The sequence below is a fragment of the Spodoptera frugiperda genome, chromosome 13 (genome assembly GCF_023101765.2).
Source record: "Spodoptera frugiperda isolate SF20-4 chromosome 13, AGI-APGP_CSIRO_Sfru_2.0, whole genome shotgun sequence".
Lineage (NCBI taxonomy): Eukaryota > Metazoa > Arthropoda > Insecta > Lepidoptera > Noctuidae > Spodoptera > Spodoptera frugiperda.
The window spans coordinates 3,682,874-3,710,741 of NC_064224.1; positions in this window are offsets into that span (position 1 = coordinate 3,682,874).

A 27,868-nucleotide genomic window follows, 5' to 3' on the forward strand; every position below is an offset into this window, starting at 1 on the left:
AGCCAGAGCCCTGGTAAACCCGCTAGCTAGTCCGCAGCTGCGGATTATAACTAGTCTGGAGTATGAATTATGGAATAACATAATATATCTATCATTTCATGAAATAAGAGCTCTAATAAATTACATCAAAACTTCCGTACTCCAGAACTACTAACAATATAACAAGTTATCACCAAAACACTATTAATAATCCCAACACTAAACTACACAACGTAATTAGAAGACGAAAACATGACAAAGATAAAATTTATCCAATCATAAATTATTATTCATGAAGCACCTTCGACTAATATGAAGCTATATTAAGTGTTATTGGTCAGAACGACCCCGTAACTCATTTATTGGACTGACCGACTGACGTTATCAGTTTTGTTGTGTCGATAGTAGACACGGTTACAATGCTACACCTCTAACTTTACTAACCAGTATAAACTGACCGTACAATGTGCGGAGAAATCATGCAAAGCAAGACCATGATAAACTGGTTATGTTTAGCTTGATGAGTTGTGTGACTGGCAATATTGCATTGGTATATGTGTTTAGAGGTAACAAGGGTAAACTAGAAGCAAGTATTGACGTAGGCAAGCAAGAAAATAAAGATTGATTCAATACAGAGACTGTGACCATTGGTTGGCTACTAAACTGACCAAATGGTTACAGAAGATATGGTTTGGTTGAAAACTGTGTGATTAAGTATAATCAATAGCTACTAGTTCAGTACTGAGTAAATCTTTATTTTCTTGCCTGCATAGTAAATAGCTATGCTTGCTGTACGTAGTACATTATACATGAGGTACTTGAATCTAGAAGAATTACTTAAAGACGGATATGTGTTTCATTCTACTGTAATTTAATTAAGTAACCGACGAGCATGCACAAAATACTGATGACTGTTGATGAAGCGAAAGAGGTATGTAGCAATGGGTGTTCCATAGTCGCTGCCTACCTCCATGGGGAATAGGCGTAAGGTTATGTATCCATACGTAGAATACTTTTTTCTACTGTCTTGTAACTTTTACCTACAGTCCAGACTGATTCTACTGAGAACTTAAATAACGAAAGAAACATCTCAAAACTCATTTTAATAAACCACCCAAATCTATTACGTGAAATGAAATGAACATTACCTATTTAAAGAAGACCATTACGAAGAAAACAAACATAAATCAAAAAAATGCTAACGAATAAAATTAATATCAGAATAATGACAAGGAAAAATATAACAGAACTCGAAGATCCATTTACTTTATTAAATTTAATTAAATCGGAGCACAACAACGCTTGCCTAATATAATACTCATTAATCTTATACCAATTTAAAAGATGGGACCTAAACTTTGAAGTAAGTACCGACGGCAACACATCAATCGATACAAAACCAGTTTACCATGGTCTCGCTTTGTATAATCTTTCTTCATATTCAACAGTTAGTTTATACTGGTTATATAGCTCCATGTGTAGTGTACACTAAGATGTTTGTTGATAATTTCTCCTATTCAAACAGCTCAACTTTAATAAAATAAGATTTATGAAATTTACATTAAGAATCAACTATTCAAGTAAATAACTGTCATGTTTATTGTTTTGTTGATGTTTTTGATATGGAAATTTTAATAAAACGATTATAGTATAAAGAAAACAACAATAACTTTCAATATTGAAACTTATTCTATGTAATCCACTGCTTAGTTAATTTACAATGAAACAATAAGAACAAAACAACAATTAGATTAAAAGCAATCATTTACAGCACTATTAAATATTCTCAAAATCTTTTAAGACCCAATAAAATGTACATCTAGAACACATAATGTAATATTTTTTATATGTATAACATGTCAATTATCGATATTATTATAAATTGATTTATGTTATAATATTTCAACACAAGCTTGTAGTTACACCAACTGTCATATTCTCTCTGCATCACCCCAAGGTTGACTGGTAGAGAATGCCAAATTGGCATTAAGTCCACCTTTGTATAATGTTGTACATAAAGTGTAAAATAAAATAAAACACAAAACAAAAACAAACTTCTAAAAATAAATCACTAACTCAATGCCCCACTCAATCGAAAGCCTAACCCAAAACCAAAAATACATGTCCAAAATCATCACCAAAATTTCCCAAACATTACTTCTTTGCCTCGGCATTTTACCGGTATTTTTAATTATTGCTGCGGGTCGCCGACGTGGAGTAGACTCGAGCACCTGCTAACAATGCCGCGCCACACAATGATCTCTACGAAACAAATGTTCTACTGCAATGTCCCTGTTATTCGTTGTTTCGCCTTTGTACCTTCCTCTGTCTGGATTAGCGTCTTAAGTAAGTGTTTTGGCTAGGTTTTTCTTTTTTTTTTTGTTATTAATGATGATGTGAGGTTTTTGGATGTAATGTCTTGAAGGAATTGTGTTTTTGAAGAAGATTTGTTTGTCTTGTAACATATTATTATTTACATATACAATATTATATTGTTATACCGGGTCTGGGTGGCAAGTGCATAATATGAACTTACAATGTGTGTAAAAGCACATATGGCACATGAAAATCAAACTATCGTCTTGAAAAAAATATTCGAAAAATGTGTAGATATTCAGAAATAGTACGCAATTCAGGTCTAATATTCAAATAGACAAAACATGGGTACTATTTATAGCCTATATTTTAGTCAAATAAAGGTATAAATTTCCATATCAAATAAATAAACACAGGTGTACCATTAGCACAATTATTTGCCTACCCAATAACAAGATATATTCTTCCGTAACAAACACATTACTCGTCTCACAAACACTTCATTACATGCTGAAACAAATTCCTAACTAAAGGAAACTATTTTGTTATACATTAACCAAATGAAATTGAAGAAAACTATTTATTATTTATGAGAATTATTTACTTAAGTGTCTTGAGTTTACAAGGGCCAATGTTGGTGGAAATATATTAGGTTTCGTGGGTAAATAGTTAACTGTAACCTTAGTATGAATTTACTTTACGTTTAAGGTAATCGAAACGAGAGCGTTCGGCATTCTGATTGGCCGGCTCGAATAAACCAACCAATCCGCGCTCCCCTTTGGATTACTTTAAACGTAGAGCAAACTCGTAGTAAAGGTATTGATTACTTGATATATTTTTAATTAAGTGTGTTATAAAAATCTGTATCTTCTAGACTAATTAATAAAATTGGAGTGTCTACTTGTAATATTGTAATAACAGTTTTTACTACATGCATATAAATATACATACGATACATACTCCAAAATAATATTATTTTAAATTTTTGTCTGTTTGTTCTGGCAAATCGCTGAAATGGGTGCACCGATTTCAACGACACTTTTAATGGCAGACTGATGACACAAAATACTGATGACTGTTGATGAAGCGATAGAGGTATGAAAGATTCGTAGCAATTGTCATTGTATAGTCTCTGCCTATACACATAGGGCAAGGTAAGGTTACGTACGAGTAAGTATGTTTTTATTCAAATCTCTCTGGTTTTATTGTTATACATATTAATATCTGTTATTAAAACAATTACTTAAAAAGTATATCAGTTAAGTACACTATTGTTTGTTTACTTTAAATACAACGTCAATCAAATTAAAGCAATTAAAGAGTGGGTACAGACAAAGCCTGTCAAACTTCGCTCAAATAATTATAAACAAAATGTTCGATGTTTTTGTTAAATTTCAGCTGACATTGTTGTCTTCGAATTCAATCGTTCAAAGTTTTCAAAGATTAAGCTACAATGGATTGCATAAAATTAAAAAGATGGCCGGTTTTTTTAATCCCTTAGCTATTAATCACACAGATAGATGATGGTACGATGTTTTTTGGACTTGTCAATCTTATTGTTTTGTAAAGATAACTTTTTTTTCAAAGGGTAAAATCATCCAATGCCTACACCCTCTTTGGGTGAGGGGAGAGGGTGTGTCAGACTCTTACTGCATAAAAACCACCCCGTTCCTTCTCCTGCTTTGAGCCAGAGCCCCGGTAACCTTTTACGTTGTCCACAGCTCCGGATCGGGCATCAGCCCTACTGGGCTCCATCTGTTGTGGTTTGGCTGATGTCAGCCCTTCTATGACAGGACACATTACCTATGTTTTATTTTAAGAAAATAGTCAATACAAATAATCGCCTAAAAAACTGACCTAGAGAGGAAATATTTTTTGGCTATGACTTCCAAGCTAATGTATAAACTACTAAACGACTATTGAATTCTGAAATTGCTGCCTCGGCTGAATACACCTCTATGAGCTTACCGCCACAAATACTAGAAGACGGTATAAGCTATTTTTAAACTGACAAAAGAAAATAATGTCGTACAAATAGGATCCCCATTCCGTGGTAGATATCAGTAACAATGTCAACACCCGCATTAATAACTGGCCATTGATAAATTTCACCAACAAAGCCTACTGGCAGATGCTCAATACTGAAAGCAATCACTTTGCGAACCGTTGGCTGGCTAAAAAACGGAAAACAATCACAAAGAAGAATCAACTTAACCCATACTATATAGGGTCCAATTTTGGATGTTATCCAACCTGGCTCGGTGCCAAAACCCAGTAATGAAAGCGATAGGTGGCGTGCAAAATTTTAATGCGCTGTCGAAACTTTGTGAGGACACTCATTTGTGGTTTTTTGTAAAAAAAAACGTATTTAAACTTATTGCATTAATGTCTGTGTCGTTGGTCAAGTGATTGTATGTGTCACCATGTAGAAAAGGTTTGGATCGATCCAAGAGTCAGTAGTTTTTGAATCGGTAAAGTGTTTGAAATTTTTCGTTATAGCATAATTCTCTGATATTATGTTTCGTTTGTTTCATTTATTTCAATTAAAATAATTAAGTTACTCTTGAAAAATGTATATGTATAGTAAATCTCTTCTACTCGATCTTACTATTTAGACGTTTTATACTTTTGAGTCAAATAAAATCAAAGTCAAACCATTTATTCCAATTAAACCACAAACAGGTACTTTTGAAATGTCCACAAATAAAGAAATAAATAATAAAATCTGTTAGTCTATTTGTCACTTAAGCTAGGTTCTCGTTCCAAAGTGTAGTTTCGAATGGAAAAGAACGAGTCATAAACTCCATTTGTCACCCTTTTCAAAAATACATGTTTACAATTTCACTGATAATTTTTTCCAATTCCAAATAATTGTAAGTAACTAGTTTTATTACGCTTGACATTTACTAATTAACGCATTCAATCGAAGACTCATCAATCATTTTTTAATTCTCGAGAATTCAATTTACGAAAACCTTAAAAAAACAATCTAATGAATTGAAGAACAATCATTTTTCTTTCTTTTTGTTAACTTTCTCGTTCGATTTTCAATCATTAATCAAAGGACTAACGAAATAAATTGTTGAAAGATGTTTTCAATAAAAAAAGCAATTAATATGGATTTAAATTCTTTACCCTAAATAAATACTTTTTGCCAGAGACTTTGCGCCATTGCACCAATGGGCCACGTTACCAGAATACGTCCACAGGCCCGCATCGTACGCATCGCACACATCGTACGCATTCCGTATGACGTCATCGGTACGCATTGCATGTAGGCATTGCTGGTGATGCGGTCCTTACAATGCGGATCAGTGGACGCAGTTGTATGAGTTTCTATACAAGACAAACTAAAATTCGTTGCGTGCGATAGCTTTAATAGCACTTTTTGTTTTATTCCAGATCACTTATCTCTGAGTAATTGGGTGATATAGTAACAAACAACTCACACTTTAAGGCTACATGTGTTACAGATGGGGCCCAGTAGGGGTGGAACGGGGAGGTTTTTGGTCAGTAAGAGTTTGACACTCCCTCTCGCCTCGCCCAAGGCGGGAGAAGTGATTGGATGAATTTCCCCGTCAAAAAAAGGCTACATGTGTTCTCACAAACATTCATATAAAATAATTGTCTACCTAAGAAGGAAGTAGGAGTAAGATATGATAACGATTTGGTCTATAAATTGAACGTACAAATTCCAGATACATTACTTAATCAAATTTAAATATTATAATTGGATTTTGTGCCAGATTAATCTCGGGTGCCCGGAGCGTTTTAGGGATAAATTCAACAAAAATAAAACCGACGTTCTGATACGAGGAAATCTTGAAAGAGATATTTATAAAGATAATAATGAGAATGGAATTAGAAAGGACATTTGTATTTAATTTGGAGGAAGATATTAAATGAATGCTCATAATGTACCTTGATATAGAGCCGGATTTCATTTTGTAATTGATAAAAATTACAATGTTGGAAATTAAACCAAGTTACATAGTATACAAGGACTAAAACAGCTTTTTAGCATTATTTTTAATGTTCTAGAAAAAGATAGGAATTTTTTGAGGGTGGAAAATTATCCAATTACTTCTCTTGCCATGGGCAAGGCGAGAGGGAGTGTCAGACACTTACTGACTAAAAACCCCTTGTTCCTACTCCTGCTTTTCGAGCCGGAGCCCCGGTAAACCCGCTAGGTAGTCCGCAGCTCCGGAGAAAAAGATAGGGATGTATTTACCTATACATTCCACCCTTAACGCGAGCATAAGCGGCCAAAAATAAAAAAATCGTAAAACTCAAACTACTAAATCAAAACCAGAACTTGTGTCCGACCGTCACTATTACTAGACTAGACCAACATAACAGTCTTTAGGTTAATCTTCCAGAACATTCGAGAACATTCCTAAAACATTCAAGGGACCACAAGATCTTAAAACAATTTAGCTTAATAGTAGGTGGAATGTCTTAGCCCTCTGTAACGTTACCGCATCCATTTATTTACGTTTCAATGAAGTTTATTTGTAATTTAATTAAAAGTTTACCTATTAAAAGCAACGATGCTCATGTTTATGCAAAATCGCTTTTGCTGGGGTTCACCAAAACTTTGGAGATTTAATAACAGTGGACACTGGTGGCCAGTTTCACCAAAATAGTTTGGAAGTTTCTAAATGAGATTAGCAATCACTGGGCGAATATCTGACAATCGTTGCAAGTTATAATTGGTATGCTATTGATGGTTGAAATGCAATTAATTGGCACAATAGAGATGGAATGGACTTTAAGCTAATTGTTTTGAGGTCGATATTTCAATTTCGCATTTCAATCTCGGAGAATTTGTCAATGAAAACAGCACAGGTATTTAAGTCTTGTATGCTTGTATGATCTGTTGAAGTTCAAAATTATAATGATGGCGATTTTCACAGAATAAAATTTTCTGAAATTAGTTTAAAGTTTTATAAAAACAATATTTTAACAACTTAATAAAGGATTTGGAAAACATTCGAATTTATACTCTACTACTAAATTCGGCGAACTCCGTTTCGAAACCAATGATTTTCCCTGATTTCCTGCTTTTCTGAATTTTCTGAACTGCAAAACCGTAAAAATCGGTTCGTGCGTTCTGAAGTTATAGCGCCAGGAAGGAAAACCTGATTTATTTTTATATAATAGATTTATTTAAATCCGTAAAGTTGAAGAACCACCCTACGCACAACAGATAATCTCACACAGAAGTTAGGAATGCCGTCGAAACATACTGGGACCAGCAAATTTTCGGAACCACCCGATGAAAGTAACTAGAAATCTAACATTATCTAACCACGTTATGGCTCGGAAACATAACATTCACATTAATACTGTCATTAAGAAAATGTATATCAATGTTAAACAAAGTTAGTTGAAACTGTTAACGACGTGTTAGTTTTAAGGCCGGTCCCAAAACTTGTGACTAAGTATGAAGTTTTGAGCGGAGCCCTAAATTGAATGAAGGGACGTGCTGAACGAAATCCTATGGCCGTGTTTGTGAATAGCTTGATTTATTATTAGCTAGAGTAATAGTAATAATTAGGTACAATTTTGTATTGAATTATGCTCTGTGTTGAAAAAATATGGCGATGGTGTTTGTAGTAAGACGTATAGTGGTAATGAAAATGCGAAAGGATGTGTAGTAAGATTTGTACTGCATAGTTTGCGTGGTGACTTTTTGATTGAATGGCTGTTGAGCAACGAATTGTTGTTTAATACGCACGTTGCTACAATAAAAAAAATACCTTTTTTGAAATAACCTCTAATAGTCTGAGAAAATTTGGATGTATTTAACTTGTGCGTCAGATAAAATTCCGTAATTTCCAATTTGTTCCACTAAGCCTAAATTAAAATTGACTTGATTTTACTCTAAAATCAGTTTAATATTAATACAAGCATTAGTTTCCTGGCTTAATTAGCTGTCACACAACACACATACGTAATCAATCTAGCTCCCAATAATACCACATTTGATCACAATAATAAATGATTTCAATCAAGAGAGATTAGAGGCGTAAGCCCCCATAATGCGATAGCAGATTAAACCAAACATACAGTGTCAGGTCAAGCTACACCTTTCTTTTTTTGATTTGCAACTGTATTCTTCAATCATAACAACAGAAAATCCAATGAAAAAATGTATAGGTTGGAGTAGTTTGATCTGATGTACATCAAATCTTGGATTGCAATTTAGGTATGTTATGAAGAGGAAAAACAAACCTTCTTATTAGGAAGATGAAGATGAAGTTACATATGAATCAAACCACCTATACTCTTGCTTGCCGCTATCAATACAAAAAAAACAAAAGAATAGTAACAAAACTAAAAAAAAACAATACAAATAACGTTAAAAGTATTCCAAAATTGAATTCCTCAGCCCTACGAAGCCGAAGCAATATCGCGGGTCTAATATTTAGCGCTGAAATGCAGATTGACAAGCTGTCACCCGCTTGATATGAAGCGCTTCAAGCGGCTGTATTTATGGTTTAAGTGATTCCAGAATATTCGACGGTTTCCAATGTAGGTATGTCAAATCGGACAGGTAATTACGTCTTCGTGTTAATAGATATTTTTGTTCACATTTCTGTAGGGTAGCGTGAAATGTCTTGATATCTAGTGTATTGCCCTCTGCTAAACTGTATAATTATAGTTTGGATATGTAGAAAGGATGGATTGAAGTAGTTTTACGAAAGAAGTGTACAGAAGGATATGAATGGGATCGTCGGTAGAGGGCTTCGACTAGTTTGGAGACATATTAAAGAACATATTTTTTTCTGTCTGTTTGTTCTAGCTAATCTCTGTAATGGCTGGACCGATTTTGACAGAATTAAATTGGCCGGTAGCTGATGTACCAAGAAGTAACTTAGGCTACTTTCGTCTTAGATTTTTTTTTTTTTAGATAAAAATTAAAAAATATCTACTTGGACGAAAGGATAACAGCTAGTATTCTATTAAAACAACATAGACGATATCATAACAATAAAGAATAGTCAAAATTCTTCATCCAATGAACCATCTTTTCATTTACGTCAATAGTTTTTCCAAAAAAGCGGTGCACAAAAGACAGTTCCCTTACTTTATTATCTTTCCCCCTTCGTAAGCACACATCATACATTTCATTTCATATCAGTTTATAGTGCCGTGTTTATATTCCCTCAATATTTGTGAAGAAAACACAATAAAATCTAATATGTATTGTATTTACATAAAAGTCGAAGACACCTGATGTGTAATAACTCTATCTTGCCTGGGGGTTTGCCTGTGTGTTCCGTTGCTGAATGTCGTAAGACAATGGCAGAAAAACTAGTAAGAAAATAGCTATTTTCGTATTATAAACCTAAATAAAAGTTTTCTAACTTAATTGTAGAGGCAGACAATTATCGCCGCATGAACTTTTATCTAATTATTTTATTCGTATTTTTTATGGCATAAGATGTAAACATCGGATCACCTGATGGTAAGCAATCACCGCCGCCCATGGACACCCGAAGCACCAGAGGCGTTACATGTGCGTTGCCGGTCTTTTGAGAGTCAACTCAAAGCAAACATGATAACATTTATTGTAACTATCACGAAGTTGACGCCTATCTAATACATGTATTATAAACTGTAATTTTGAGTGTGATCTATCTTCATTGCTTTTTCTTCTACTTAGCCAATAACCTTTGTATTGCCACAACCGGCTATAGCTGACAAATGAGGTGTAAAATATTTAAGGCAAATGTGGTCTACATTTTGGTTTTTCAGGTACAATCGACCGTGGCATTCAAAAGGTTAAAGATTCCTTGTTACCTAGACATGATATTCACATTTTATATCATCCTTCAATGACTCCCACGATACAGCTACAAATCACTTTACGTATCTATAAATAGTGGTCACATTCATAGAACTGATTCCTTAGCAACAAAAAGCACTATTGCTTGCTCAAACAATGTCTTTGTGATCTGTCTCGCTTGATTTATCTTCCTGTTTACCCCGCAATGAGAATGGTTTATACAGAGTGTGTGGTAGTAGTAATCGAAATCTATCAGCGAATGGCAAGCACCAATTTTGACTGTTTTCCAGTTACATGTACTTTCTAAGATAATTTAGACAACCAATGACTATCGGCAAAAGAATATATTGCGAGGAAAACTGGACATATAATTTCTAATTATAAATTTGAAATTGCCAACCTGCATTGAGCAAGCGTCGTAATTAAAACAAATCAATCGTTAAAATTGTAGAAATTCGTCAACTACAAAGCATTATAAACACTAATCACTACAGATACAATAGTATAAAACAAAGTAGCTTTCTCTGTCCTTTTGTACGCTTAAATCTTTAAAACTACGCAAGGTATTTTGATGCGATTTTTTAATAGATAGAATGCAAGTCCAAGAGGAAGTTTCATATGTATAATACATGCATTATATATCACCATTGCACCCATGTGAAGCTGGAGCGGGTCGCTAGTTAAGTACAAAAAAAACAAACAGATATAAAATATTCAATTGTAATTAAAAAAACATCCCATTTAACGTACAAAATTCCCATAACACGCTGTATCTCTAGTTTCGCGTGTGTACATAAATTAATTATTTTCCGTTCGAACCCGGATCGGATTTTCAGTACAGATTATTAATGACACGGGTTATAGTAGGAAACTATCATGGTGGGCAAATATTCTATTAATGAGGTTCTCGTACAAACATAACAGCTTGTTTTGTTTAAATAAAGCGAATTTGTATGAAGAAATATTATCCTACGACTTTGTAGTATATTATAAACTTATATTTAACTTGCAATGTATGTGTATGAAATCTTGTTACAAAATTGTAAGTAGATATTTTCTGGGGTAGGTAAAATGTGTCATGCGAGATGTTCTTGAGGACGTACTTCAGTCAATTAAAATACAATCATCTGTCAGCTCATTCCTTAGAATGAATAACGAAACGGGCTCGTATTTGACCAGTAAGAGTCTGACTTCTCTCAAAAAAAGATACCGTAACTATTCTGTCGACCCCTTTATGGAAATGCAAGCGTATCAATATTACCTACACTCCATAAGAAAGAAATACATTTTCTTTCCCGCACTAATCAACCAAACGTGCCGTGCCTCCAATAAAACTGAGGGCAAACACATGTGTCAACATTTATTAATCTAAAAATCAATATTAGAAGTATACGACACGTAATACTGCAGCATATTTTCGTAGAAAACGTATGTAGATTAGACCGCCTGTTTATTTTTATTATCTGCCAATTTCTTTTTGAATAAAATACATCAGATGTTATGGTGTTAAATAAAATGAAACGAACAATATTGAGAAACACCGACTTTCGAAATTAAAGTCACTTTAATCATTTTTCTTTTCAATGTTTTTTAAGCGTCTTTATTGAGCGGAATGCTCGAATGATCCCTAACATATATTAGTGTGATACACGCCGTATAGTCATCAAAAACGAATACTTTTTTCCATATATTAGTACTCTAAATCAACAAACAAATATTTGTTTTGTTTTTATTAGCATAGACACAATTAAACAAAATATTCAGACGTCGCGTCGTCTGTATACTGAATAGAATAAATAAATCGATATAATTAATATTTCGATCGCTGACCCCTACTATTATTATGATTACACTAATGAAATAAGCCCAAGAAATAATAAATTACTTTCTTTCATAAAAGTATTATTTATTAATACTGACTATATAACTAGGTATCCTATATTAATGACATTATAACTTATACGGCCTCATACAAAACAACGTGTGCTTGAGTTGTGTTTCGTTGTGTGAGTGAGGCTACTGGAGGTTTAATCCCCGATACCCCAACAGCCCTTAATTTCCTAACAGCCAATAATGGCCGGCAACGCATTTGTAACGCCTCTGATGTTTCGGGTGTTCATGGGCGGCGCGAATGATTACGACCAGGTGATCCAACTAAAATCCTTAACACTGTCGAAAAAAAATTACTCCTTGGGATTTGAAGATCTTTGATAATTTCTCGGATATTTCGAAAATCCTCTAATACTTATTTTGTCCGACATGAGCATCTAATTTGTCACTGTTGGGCACATCTGATGACACAGCCAAACCCATAGTTTCACTCAATACATGGTTTCATGCCCCTAAATTGCCTATTCAAAGTTAACGACACATAATCATTTTAAATTGACTCTTACCACAACAATCTTTAGATCGAATTTACAATAAAACAAAATAAACAACCAACATTACTGTTTCGGGTTAACCCTACGAAGTCTAACGTAGCACTAAAAGGCCCCAGAATGATTTCACCATTTCATAAACCTCAGAAAATCTCCCCTTAGTAAGGAAAAAAGGGGAAATAACATACACAATTTTCCGGAAAATTACATTAGGTAGTGCTGACTCGAGATTTCATATATCAAAATATATACATAGTACGTACACTTGTGTACACATTCTCTTTTTCTTTTGTTTATTTGGTTGAAGTTAGCGCAATAGTTGAAGAGGTTAATACTTTTTTTTAAATAGTTTGTTATAAAGAACGCAATATCTATCTAAAGCAAAAATAGAAGACGGACTGTTTTCGCTTATGTTATAAATGCCATAATTGGACTCAAATTAATCTATACAAATATTATAAAGCTGAAGAGTTTATTGGTTTGAACTTGCTAATCTCCGGAACTACTGGTCCGTTCTCAATCATTATTTTTGTGTTGGGTAGTGCATTTATCGAGGAAGGCTATAACACATCACGCTAACCAATAGTATATATACTATTACAGATTATATAGAACTAGCTTCTATTGCTTTTTTCAATACCTACCAAAATAGGATAATTATTCTCTGCTGGACTCGCGAGTCACGACCCTTTATTAAGCAATTGTGCTCGCGATCACTCAACCAACGACAGATTGCATTGGCATGAGGGTCCTTTTCAACAGATACATGCCATGCTACATTGTTGTGGACCAATATGGCTTCCGCCAAGCATATTCATTCGTACACTTAGCTTGGTACCGGTGGAAAAACGAGTTCTACTAAGATATGTTTTTTTTATATGAAAGATGCTATGCTATGGATGCGTGATGAGTTTATGTAGATGGTTTTCCTACTATCGATACATCACATATTCAAGCTTGCGCATCTTCATAGCACATCTTACTCGCACCGCTACATAGCTTAGTATCAATGAAAACTGTGAATAGTTTAATAACTTAGTCATTACACCTTCGCAGCATAGCCACATAACACATCTCTGGAGGAAAAGAGTCCATTAATATTCTTTAATAACAAGGGCATCACAAGTCCATTCAACCAAATCTTACAAAATTCAAAGTCTTGTATATACTTTTTAATGCCTTAATGTTTATAAAGCTTGCCTGACACCTATATACAAGACTACTGTAAGCCGAAGGTTAAATGCTTGTAAAAATATTATATGTCTGATGGCTCATCTCGGACCATAAACTGTTCTATCCAAACACATGATGAATGTCACTCAATTTTAAGAAGCTCTCAAAAATAGTTCTGTCTCTACAAATTCTTTATAAAAGACAGAGATAGAAAGCTATTTAAGTGCAACTTAAAATTGAGTAGCGTTTCATTCGTCGTATTTGTTCGTCATTCAAATATTATTTTCCATTCCACGTTTAAAATGATGTCCACAGCGTTTGTTTACAAAATTCTCGATGGACCCGGGAACGCGGACACAGAACATTTTAGAATGATATTTCTGACTGTAGGTACCTTTGTAAACGCGGACATCACTATTGACATTTATTAACGCTCTGTTGGTATATTTTGGTCCAAATGGAATGGTTCTTTTTTTAAAAAAAGAGTAGGTATTCTGTTTTATGCCAGTGGCCAGTGTGATTTTAAATGAAAATTGGAGTAATTCCACAGAGTTAGACTGAGTATTTTTGTATGCTAATGCTGGAATGAAATATAGGCCTCGTTTATTACTCTTAGTATCATTTTTGTTGTTTGAGAACTTTCATTTAAAAAATGGTTGTATGGTGAGTTCACCTAGCATTAAAAGTACACTCTCAAAGAGCCATTAGACTACCACATATGGAACTCAGTAGGGCTGATGCCGACCCGGAGCTGTGGACTGCCTAGCGGGTGACCGGGGCTCTGGATCAAATGGCAGGAATAGGAACGGGGTGATTGTTGGTCAGTAAGATTCTGACACTCCACAGAACGAAACATAACCAGCAAGCGTTGTTTCACGTCTGTTTTCTGTGAGGTTGTGGTATCACTCCGGTCAAGCCGGCCCATTGTGCCGAAGCATGGCTCTCCCACACTTATTTTTAATTATGTCAAGTTCACATTAAGTATTACACAAATACCAAACCTAAAACCTATCAGACTGTAACAAAAAAACAAAGATAAGAGACATTCACAACCGCATTAGCATAATCATCATTAAATATACTGTAATAAGAGCGAAAACAGTCTAAACATAAAATTTTCTATTTAAGTCCCAACTAAGCGGGTCTTAAGACTAAAAATAACTGGAATAAAACCTTCAGTACAGAATTATTTGTACAAATTATAACAGCTGGGGCCTTAGTCTGCTATTCAAATTGTGTCAGAATGGTCGATCATTGAGCAGTGCGAGAGGGACGGAGCTATGTAGGTTGTATAGCTCCGTCCCTCTCGCACTGCTCAATGATCGACCATTCTGACACGATTGTACAGCAGACTAAGGCCCCTGGTGATATTACCATAGAAATGCTGAGGCATTGGTGCCAAGAATTTATTAGCTTAGTCATGATGAAGAGGAATTTATATTCATAATACTCCGACAACGTCTTGGTGTAGTGAGTGTTTTTGTGGGCTGTGGAAGCTGTTACACGAGTTTTATCTTACGAATTTTTGAAGTAGACGTATTACTACCTACATATATTTTCATAATGATACATAATTTATGGTATTGACACCAACAATTGACGTTTTTTTTGCAGAGCTTTTAGAGACAATGCTCTTAAAAAAGTAAATGAAAATTATACATGGACATTTTGCAAAGTTTTTAGGTTTGTCTATTGACAATTTTGATACGTTGATTGTGTTGCGTTTCGAGTCTTTCACAAAGAACACAGTTTAAGTGTGCTTTTCCACCAGATATTATGTTTTGCTACGTTGCTGTGAATGCGTTTGGCTTCTACCGATCAAATTCATTGCAACACTTAGCTTAGTACTGGTGGAAACAGACTCAGCTAAGCTATGTTTTTTACATGGAAAGCATGCTATAGTTATGGGTATGGGTACTATCAACTACTTTAACAGCTACTTTACGGCGGCGCATCTTCATAGTACATCTTACTTGCACAGCTCTATACTTAGATTAATATTTTAGTGGAAATGGTCTCATAATTTCACAGCTTAGTTATTACATCTTCATAGCATAGCAACATTGTACCTACATCTCTGATGGAAAAGCATCCTAAGCCTTCATTCTGTTTCTGACGAATGAACTGTTATTGTATTTTATTCGTTTACAGCTCAGCGAAAGGTAAAATTCTCAAAATAAGTATAGATTTTCGTCCTTTTTATACTAAATCAACATGTTCTCAATTTCGCCAGCACCAGAGTTTCGCTTGAAGAATGTACTCCACGCCCCCGGCAACCCTCTTGATAGAACTTACTATCATAAATCCTCATATAACAATCGGGGTCGACGGTTTTACGCGCTCTTTGAGCCAGGGGGCAGCACCGTCGATTCCCAAGCAATAGCCTATTAATCGCAAGTTTGGGTAAACCCTGTGTGACTTTTTGCTCTAGCTGGAAATTCGTCAAAGATAAAGTCAAAGTCAAAATTTTTTTTTTTTCAAATAGACCGGGGAAAGCACTTTTGAAGGAATGGTCATATTATAGTTACATGTATGGCAGTGACATTGCATAAGCATAAGCAAACCATATAAGTACAACTACTTTTCGTGGGCAGTCTTATAAGGAAAAATATGAATGTTTTTAAAACTATTTCCTCGATGCGCCACCTGAAAATAATTTCGTAGACTTTTGATTTTTTGCATAAACAAAGCTTTTACATATGGTCACCAATTAATAATATAGGACAAAATGAAAGGAAAAAAAAATTGGTGTGTTTCACTCCACCCTAGTATACAATATCACTTTATTGCTTTTTTTATTACATTCACATACAATCTTGTCATATGCGACAAGATATTTGTGACAATATGATGACAAGTGACACATCTTGTCATATATGATATTAACATTTTCATTCCGCCCACAAAATTGTTTTCAAATGTGACAAGCCTTCATTCTTTATACCACTTTTTGTACCTATTTAATTTTAAATACCGCTTGTATTTTCTCATGATAAATTAATTGAATTTTTGAGAAATTGAGAAATAAATAAATGTCTTAAACCGTAAATTGTGGAGTTTGGTTTTAATGGTGACATGACCATTTTGTCTATAGATTTGGAGAGCTCATTTTGTGTTACTTTTCCGACAGTCTGTCCAACCCTTGGTAGTAATTCAATAGGCGACAAATAATATCGCTACTTCTCAGATCCCCCACAAGTTCCCATGTTAAGCGATATCACGTACTTTTTTTACTAATGATACAAGTGTGATAAAAGTTTAGTAGGTATTTTTTCCCTCTCAAGAAAAGAATAGCAGCAACCAAACAAAAACACCGCAAATCACAGTAACGATAAAACTTTCCGATTCGAAAATGGAAATCTTGTAAAACTATTCCGAAAACCAAACAGCGTCGGACTGACCGGCCAATTACGATCGTTGGAAGTCGGAAAAAACCGCACGAGTTCATTAGGACTTTTCGTTGCCCAGAGAAAGTTTCCCTCATCCCCCCACAAAATACTGGCCACCGAGAAACGCTGACGGACATAGAGTGATCGAATGAACCGAATTCTAGAATTCGAATTGATTGGATTTTATTTTGAACGGTTCACAGTTTAAATCTGGAACGGTGATGGCGGGATTTTATAGCTGTGATAATCTGTGATTGTTACTGTCGTTCTTTTTTTGTTTGGTGTTTTTAAAAAAGGAATACATATTATAGGTACTCGTATTTCTTGAGGTCATATTTAAAATCAGAAAGGTTTTAAGTATCGATTAGAGCTTAACCTTAATGTAGATGAGTAGACTGTCCCATGACAGGGATCAATGACCCAACTATTAACCCATTAACACGTATAAATGCACAGGCAATATTTCCGTGTCCCTGCCGCTCATGCCGTATTGCTGCGGCACAGAATATGCATGATGTATTCGTTCTATTCACACGATTGCTTCTCCTTATTTAGGGTAGATATTTTTTTTTCTATTTGTAGCCGCGCTAGAGGCACCGTAATTGATATTTAACTGGTCGCTTAAAGAGTTAATGATGATGTCGAATGGTTGAAGGAGTTACTTCTGAAGTACTTAGTAATAGAAAAATAGTACACACACGACGTCACGCGTTTTTCCCCGAAGGAGTAAGCAGAGGTGCAGATTACGGCACGTAATGCCACTGTACAATGTACACCCACTTTTCACCATTTGTGTTGTAAGTCCCATGTAATAGTGGGTGAGCCTATTGCCATATACTGGGCACAATTCCAGTCTCCGTGCCACTACTGAAGAAAGTTCTGAGAAGGAAGTCCCGCAGCACTCTTGCCCGACCCAAGAATCGAACCAACGAGGCAGTTAATAGAAAAGTAGTACCTATAACTTTAAAATGTTTTCTGAATATTAATTTTCTCTTTATCATTATAAAATTAAACTCAACACAACGATTCGAAGCGTTCAGTTAATGATAAGTGCCGCTAAAATTAAATCCGATGGCGACCAATAAAATTTCATAATTTTGTTTCGCCGAACAAATTGAATGAGTTTAATATTAAAATGGAGGCTATTTTCAATAAACGGTTCATTATGGAAACGTTATCTTTAAATTTAGATAATTGCTTATTCTGAGGTTTAATTAAAATGGTTAAACAATATTTTTGGAAACAATCAAAGGAGGGTTGGGTGAGTGGTTGTAAATACGACTATGCCTCTTAGTAGAGGTCTGTGGGCAACTGAATAGGAGAGTCAGACCTTCGCTGTATAAGGGAGTAAGCTTTTTTTTAAGAGGGACAATCTACTAATGACTTCTCCTGCTTTAGGCGAGGTGAAAGGGAGTGTCAGAATTTTACTGTCTAAAAACCACCCCGTTCCTACTCCTGTTTTTCCCGCTAGGTAGGGAGTAGGCTTTGGCGTAGTTTTCCACACACGCCACTCGAAGAAGGGAAGAGTAGCCTCCCTGGGCTAACGTGGCGGGACCTGCCGCAAACATAGCGGTACCCACTTTTCACCATTTGTGTTATAAGTCCCATGTAATAGGGCGTGAGCCTATTGCCAAATACTGGCACAATTCCAGACTCCGTGCTACTACTGAGCAATATTCAAGAATCCAAAAAAAGGGCAGCAATTCTTTGCCCGACTCGATCAGGAAATCGCACTCGAGACCCCTTGCCCGGCACTCGACCAACGAGGCAGTTTTTTTTTTTCAATATAAACTCTGGATAATAATAAAGTCTTTGAAGAAAAACTTAATAGATAACAACAAATTATTACCACAACCGGGATTCGAAAATGAGAACTTGACGATGCACAAACTTTTCCTAACCCTTAAGAGAATAAAACTTGTGATGTTTTATTTTAGTTACTCTTGTTTGTTTTCGTATTTTACTTTTACGAAAACAAGGGGTGTGTTCCGTTTATGTTCCGGTGTCTCCGGCAATTTCCCGAGCCATGTCTCAAAGCGGCACTTAAACATATGACGGGAATGATTCCAGAAAATTCGACCAGACTCAACGTTTTGTGGCAAATAAGTAACAGCCTGTATGAATATTGTGTGGTAAGATTTGGTCTCTTTTTATATAAATCTATTTTAAAGAGTATTTTTTTTTTAATATTTTTTTTATTTGTAAGTTTTTTTTGATTCACACTAATATTTTCTCCTTTATTGTAAGTGTGTTTAAAAACATACAAGTTCACAAATACATGACACTCAGACCCAAAACAACAATTTGTGGATCACACAGAGTTGTTCCGTGTGGGAATCGAATTCACTACACGTTGCGTGGCAGCCGATTGCCCGGCCACCACACCAACCATACAGTCAATGTTATATAACGCCATTTATTCCACAAGGTGCACATATTCCTCACCAGTTACTTATGAGTCCCGTGTAGCAGAGGAGAGCCTATTGCCAATGCCAGATATATTTTGTACTAGCTTTTGCCCGCGACTTCGTTCGCGTGGAATAGTGACTTCCGGCAAATTTTTGGTTTTAACCACATAGTTCCCGATCTCGCGGGATCTCTTCAAAAATGAGACGTGGAAGATATTCCAGGGAACTCTTCAAAAATCAACATAATGAGCTCTGCGTTTGAATTTAATACATGTATACTCACTTAGGGCATTGAAAAAATAGTTTAAAAACGGACTTAAACTAACTTAAAACTAAAGAAAGCTACGAATTACGAATTTATAACAATTAAAAAAGAAACTATATTACAACCTATCCTCTATGCTATAATAACCAAGCTTAAACTAAATAATTTAAAAGAAACGACTTAAATCTAATCTAATTAAAAAAAAATTTGACTTACAATTTTATTAAAAAAACTAACTACAGTAACTACTAATAATCGATATCAAACTAAACCTACGTTAAATAGTTTAACCAAAAAACCAGGAAAACCCAACAAATAAACTTATTAATTGACAAATACAACGAAACCAATTTAGAATATACGAAACAGCAGGACCACTACAGACAAATAATCATACGACTGATAATACACTTTTTCTACGATAGTACCGAAGCGCTCGGCCGATACCCAACCAAATGAATGTAACGAAACCATAGCGCGATCTATTTCGATCCCAACGCCATCTATCGAGGATAAAGACAACTTGGATTATTTATTTATACTCCGTTCGGGCATTTTCTTTGTACTAAAAGTTTAATTATATTGATATTATTTTTTTCATACCTTTTTACTATTTATTTACTTTTTTTCGATGAATTAAAACAATAACATGAACCGAAGTCGTGTAACGATCGACATAGAATTATCTATACTCCGTTAGAGCATTTTCTTTGTACTAAATGTTTTATTATATTGATATTATTTTTTTCATACCTTTTTACTATTTATTTACTTTTTTTCGATAAATTAAAACAATAACATGAACCGAAGTCGTGTAACGATCGACATAGAATTATTTATAAATAATTTATTTCTTATTTTTATTTTTTGATTTTTGAAATAAAAATATATCTATGTCCTTTCTAAGGTTCTAAACTATATCTGTACCAAATTTCAACCAAATAGTTGCGGAGATTAATGGTATAAGCATAGAATGTTCGACGTGATTCTTTAATTTGACATAACTTTTTTATTTATGAACCGATTGACATGAAACAAACACTAAATGTAAATTTAAGCATCCCACAATATATTCGTGAAAACCGCATCCAACTCGGATCAGCCGTTTCTGAAATTAGCGCGCACAGACGAACAGACAAACAGACAAACAGACAAACAGACAAACAGACAAACAGACTAAAAAAAAAGTTAATTACATTTTTGGGTTCGACATCGACATAACAATAACCCCTGCTATTTTTTTTATTTTTATTTTCAATGTACAGACAGCACTTTTCTACGATTTTATTATATGTATAGATAGACACTATACGGTGACGTAGGAATCAAAGCGAAATGATGATGACGAATTGGTTAGTAAATACTGATTTATTGAAGTACTGGTACATCTTTTATATAGAGACATAAAGTAAAGGTGTGTTCATACACACGACAATTCTATTTTAAATTGTGTTTAAACTCTGTTCAAACTCATCAGTTCTATACCCTTCCCCATTTCTATTCTTCAATCTACGTGCTTAAGTAAAACAACATTCACCAAAGCTGTCCTATTTTCCAAACACACAAACGCAACTCATCACTTCAAACACAGAACAACAATATATTAATCACTACATTCAAAACGTAACCTAAAACACATAAACATAAAGTCCATTCTAATTCATTTTGCAGTGTCAGCACCAGTTTCTCGAGAGGTTTCAACAAGGGCCGAAGTAAGTGACACGCCTCTACATGCGATCTGGTGACATCTGGTCGAACTGACCGCTTTCTCGGGGTAGTCGGGGTAAGTGAACCGCCTATGTATTTAATGTACTATGTAATTGTAGGATTTGGGACCGATTTTGGTTTAAGTTTGGGTTTTACCCAATTATTTAAATGGTATAAGGCTTTCCGCAAAATTGAAGTAGGTAACAATTATGTTTGGTACTAGTTTTTGTTGAGCAATAGATATAGGTAGTGATTTCGTGTTAAAAATAAGTAATTAAAAAATAAGTCTTACAATAACACAGATAAAATAAAGTCACTTTAAAGGTAAGCGTCAATAGGCCCGCATCGTACGCGTCGCTCGCAACGGATTTTAGTTTGTTTTGTATAGAAACTCATACAACTGCGTCAACTGATCCGCATCGTACGCACCGCATCATCAGTAATGCCTACATGCGATGCGTATCGATGACGTCATACGGGCTGCGTGCGATGCATACAATGCGGGACTGTGGACGCTTAAATATGGAAACAGAAACGAATTTCAGTAATCAAAGAGATATACGAAAAAGTGAAAACTGCTCTACAGCAGTTATATTTTGGCACACATACACACACACTACAAACGAAATACAACACAAAAACGTTCCCCAATTATAAAAAAAAAGAATCTCAATTCCCGACACGTGTCTGCCAGAAATATAAGCAATTAAGATGGAACCTGTCCTTTTCACAGCTTTACGAGTTTTAATTTGGAATTTGAATGATGTAAATAATTTAATCAACACCCAGTCGACGTTTAAAAAAAAAAGTAATTACAGGACTTTTGTCGTTTTAATAAACATAAAGTCGTGTTTACGGGGGCCACGTGGCTTTGCTAATCGACTTTGGTTTTAAAATAGCTCTTTGGAATATTAAGATTGATACAGGCTTGTGTACCACTGCAAATGGACCTTAGGAATATTTTGGTACGTTTTGTATAAGTTTTAGTTTTTAGGTATGTTCGGCTGAGTACTGAACAGAGCTACACTAGAATAGGGTAGATGACTAATTTTTATTTTAAGGTCTGTCTTGTAGATTATTTTGAGACACATATTTTTTATTTTCCTAAGGAAACAAATACTTTCGAAGATTTGAAACATCGCGTGACGTCACTCGTAGGTAATTTTTTACGTAATATGTGTCTAATATTTTTTCATTACCCAACTGACGGATTTCATAGATTTTAAATTTTCATACCCCGTTAACATCCCTATTAAGTACTACATAATTTTCTTAACACTAATTCCTCTACAAACTTAACAAAGAATAACACTAATAAAGTATCCTTTATTTTATACTCAATTCAGACAATAACAATAAAGAAAAACTTCCAAACCCTGAATACTTCGAGGATAGCCTCTCATTCTTAAACATGAAGGGCATTTAAAGTCACAATGAAGAAGAGACACCAGGATTGGCTAATTGGGACTATGAAATCCGTTGTCCCACTTTCTGTAGCGTCGATTATAATAAAACTCTCTTCCAAGTTTTTATGTTGACCCTACAGATAAGATTATAAAATATTACTTTGGAAATTTTCATCTTGTGTATTTTTAACCGACCTTCCAAAAAGGAGGAAATTCTCTAACCAACTTCTGTAAACGAAAAACAAAAGAATTATTATCATTCTTTATACTACCTTTGTCTATCCATTGATAGTTTAGAAGTCATATTTATAGAAAGCCAAAACTAACAAAATAATGACATATATAACAACTTCAACCATGACATATTTGAACAACCAAATACATTATTTTGCATCACCCTCTAACAAAATTTGTTTCACATTCAGATGTAATCTTGCTAAGCATCATGTAAGGATCACCGAAAAAGACGGTTAAGCCCTTACAAAACATAATAAAGTGTAACCTTAGCTCCCCTAAGGACCTTAAATGCCACGTATAAAACGGTCTCCTCAAGGACCTCTAATTGGGTTCTCCTGTGTTAGCTCATGTCCGGAATTTATTCCCCAATTATCATTATTTATGAGTTCTATTACCATATAAGTGACTTGGGACATTTTTGGCACCAGTTTTGGTAAACAATAGAAAAAAAGACAGATTTAGATTCTTCTATTATTTTATTGAATGTGAGAAAGTGTCGGCAGAAATATGGATAGAAGCGTGTGGTACTTTTTAGTGTCAGTTATAGACATAAAAGTAATGGTCCAACTCTTATTTATGTCAGAGGTTTTTTTTAGTTTGGTCTGGCCAGTCACATCACAGGGTTCATGACAGGAAATAGATTATGTAAGGTTGCCGAACGAAATCGGTTAAATGGACTATAGTATAGTATAGTATGTCAGAGGATTTCTCAACATTTTTACTCCAAAAACAGACATCAAACATAATCTGCATAAAGCTGAGAAAATTCCTAATACTTTCCGATGTTATCCGCATTTTCTTTGCGGCCAATCCATCATAATTTTTCATGCAGAAAAAAAAATAAAATCAAAGGCAAGATCCCACAACGAGCGGTGTTGCACTTAAAATATTAAAGTCTGTAATCTCGGCCCTTCCATTACGAAATCTCCAGAGAATTGCAAAATTTTCAACAACAAACGTTAAATAAATGTTTCCTCAAAATTCTGAGCACTTTTACTACACTTCGTGTCGAAAGCGGATTGACGCATTACATTTTCATGTCGTGTCAACACTTTGTCAACTTTATAAAATAAATATTTTGTTATTAAACCCTCTTGAAATATTTATGGGAACATCTCTCACGGATTCTGTACAAGTTTCGCTTTTGCCAAAATGTATTTATTTATGACGTTTCGTTCTCGTATTAAGCTATAAAGTAAGGCTACTTTTGTAGAAGATTTAGAGTTCAGTTTTAGTTCAATGAGAAAATATGTTATTCTGTTATTTTTACGAAAATTAAAAATGTTTTGTCTAAACAAAGTCATAATCTGTATCAGTTGAAGTTAAGGTTCTTTTTCAATGAATATAGAAGAAGTTTTCTTATTCTTTTAAAACCTAATACTGTAGCTTAATCGACAAGTTTAGTTATTACAAAAAAAAAGAGAAGGAAAAATTGTGACGTTAACCCAGGGTGTAAACGGAACACTCCGAAAACCTCTATTTTTTTTATTATTTTATTTATTTTAGTTTTCGTGTTATTCATGCAACATCAGCCTTAAGCAGTTGATTACAACTATTATTACATAAAATAAACATTGAATTCCGTCATTTTTTGAAAATAAAACTCGTTTTTTACCATCACCTGTTTGCGGCATTCAGGAGCGTTCCGTTTACACCTTGTATATTGTGTTATACAGTTTCAAAAACACAATATGTGTATGCAAACCTGTGGGTGGGCTAAAACACTTCCTCGCACAAACTTTTAACAAAACCTCAATACTACCGAAAGCGTTAGGTACTCGTACATTTGAAAATTTAAAAAACGGCCCTTTCAAACATTTTCCCAGCGCAAAGCTAACAGAATATTTTTATGATTCTAATAAAAGTATAATTTATTCTGTTTACTCAAATACTGTGAAAACAATGACTCGTTTGCCAACACTGTGAAAATATGAAATTGTTTTTTGAACTTTTGCTGACATTTTTATACCTACGTTTTAATAAATTTTATGCAAATCTGGGAGTGGGCCTTTTACAAGGGTACATTGATTATTGTTTTATTGCTGGTTCAGTAAAAGCAAGCTCATGTTGACGTCAGAAGTAAAAACCACGCTTACCTTTAGTACCTTTTGAGAATGCGAAATGATGACAAATATAAATATAGTCAAAGTCAAAGTCAAAATTATTTATTTCAAATAGACCAGGAAGGCACTTTTGAACGTCAAAGCAAATATAATATATTAACAATGTCTGTCTGTCGGTTAGTCCTCTAGTGAAGCTATTTGCTCGTTCCAATATGTTCCTGTGGAGAAGTATGATTCCTATGGAGAAGAGCGAGCAAGAAACTCCATAGGTTACTCTTTTTCAATCAGATTCACATTACAATTCTTGGTTACATTGTTTCGATTGCTTCAACTGTGTGAGAACAATGTAAAACTAATATTCAATGCAAAATTAACATTACCCCTTTAGCCCATTGAATTTCTGAGTGAATAATTCTAAAAACATCCCCGTCGAGACCATCTCTAATTCAAAACACACGGTAGTAGCATGGTATCTGGAATTGTGCCAAGTATATGGCAATAGGCTCACCCCATATTACATGGGACTTATAACACAAATGGGTGTACGTCGTACTGTGACCTTACGTGCCGTAATGTACACCTCTGCCTACCCCTTCGGGGATAAAAGGCGTTAGGATGACGATTATGTCTACATTAGTCATCTCTTCGTTCATTCCTTTCCCAGAAATGTCATGTTCAACGTAATCCATCAATCTATCAATTGAATAGGAATCTGTCACTTTTCTATTTCTGGCAAAAATGGCATCTGTAATCTGGAAGCTTAGATTTGAGGTCATTGACACGAAATCTATACCTATACTAATTTTATTAATATATGAAACTAAAGAGTTTGTTTCTTTAAACGCGTCAATTAATCTATTGGATATATTGGTCCGATTTCAATAATTATTTTTTGTGTTGGATAGTGCATTCGTCGGGGAAGGCTATAAAACATCACGCTACGATTATTAGGAGCTGATCAAAGCGGCCAAACCGCGGGGAAGTAGCTAGTGATCTAATTAGTAATAATGTAGCTTCTTTCCTTACCCTGCGAAATAGATCCAATAGATCCGAGCTACCCTAATAAGAAAAATTGCTGATATAACTTTTTGTGACGTTATAATAATTTTCACAAAGTTACACCATCGGAGCTACGTACTACCTAGCGGGTTACCGGGCTCCGGCTCGAAAACCAGGAGTAGGAACAGGGTTGTTTTTAGTCAGTAAGAGTCTGACACTCCCTTTCGCCTAGCCCACGGCGAGAGAAGCCATTGGACGATTTTCCCCCTTCAAAAAAGAAGTGTTACACCATGATAAACTAGATAATTCATAAATCATTCATTTCCATAAATCATTCCCAAATGACAAAAATGAAGACCAGAATCTAAAATTTGACTCAAAATAAGACCTAAAAAGAGCAAATTGCTTCCATGTTTTCGCTCCTCGTCGTATAATACACGAACAGATACGTATCCTTTAATCTCAGGATTACTTACGCAACAATTAGTTTTAATATCTTTCGCGAACATTAGCGTGTAAGGCCTTATAACCAGCGCTCGCTCAATTGACTTTTACGAGGTACCGTCGTACGCATCGCAGCATATGCTTGGAATCTCATGTGAGTATGTGAAACGCGAATGTCGGGGAAAGTAAGTCTGTATGTTTGTTTGTGACTTGATTTCTTGCTTAGTTAATGAACTGTTTGTTCTTGGGAGGTCTTAATACTGGCCTACATATTATTTAAGTAAAAGATTTGTTGATTGTTTCGTGATTTTAAGAGTTGAAATGTAACTGCGGTCTACCTAGCGGGTTACCGGGGATCCGACTTGAAAAGCTAGGAGTAAGAAAACGGGGTGTTCTTTTTGTCTCTTCTCTCGCCTTATCCAAGGCAGGAGAAGTCAATGGATGATGTCCCCCTCAATCAGGCAAAAAACCTAGTATGAGCCACCTTAGTTTCTTGGGCTTTATTTTGAGGGCGAAAAATTTACTGAGTGTCAGACTCTTACTGACAAAATACCATCCCGTTTCTACACCTGCTTTGAACCGGAGCCCCGAAGTTTCTTGGCCTGACTCATGTCTTCTACTAGCTATATATCCGTGTCCCACAAAGAAGAATATAACAAATAGAAACTACCAAACATCAACTTCCACCCATATCTAGCGAACACCCCTCGCCGCCATATTTTTCGCAGTATAAAATTAATCTTTCCATAATTCCTCTCTACACACTTCTAAGACAAAAGCTTGAGTGTTTTCTCATGCAACGTATACGATTTATACGCAACGATAAACAGGGTAAAACACTGTTGTTTCTCAACTAGAATAATAAATGTGTGTCATAAACATGGATATATGGAAGCTAGATTAGATAGTAGTAATGTGAGCGTAGTTCTGTGTAGTAGAAAATAGGCAGTTTGGTTGAAGTAATAAAATTGTTGAATGGAGTTTGAGTTGATAAGTAAGAGTTTTGTATTTGGACTGTTTTTAGTTTAATAATTTTCATAGTTATATATTGTTTGAGCGTTTACCTGAAATACTATCTGGGATCTCATTGTAGTTAGCCCAAGTGATAAATTGATATGCTTATTTGCCAAACTATATTCCATAGTTACGAAATTGAAACTGCTGCTTACTAAACTACAGTCCTTAAAATGTTCATTGCAGAGGGAAGTCTCCTGGAGTCACCTTTTAAGCGGCGGGTTACTGGGGCTCGCCTCACCCGAGGAAGGAACAGTCATTGGATGATTTCGCCCCTCAAAAAAAAATCTAC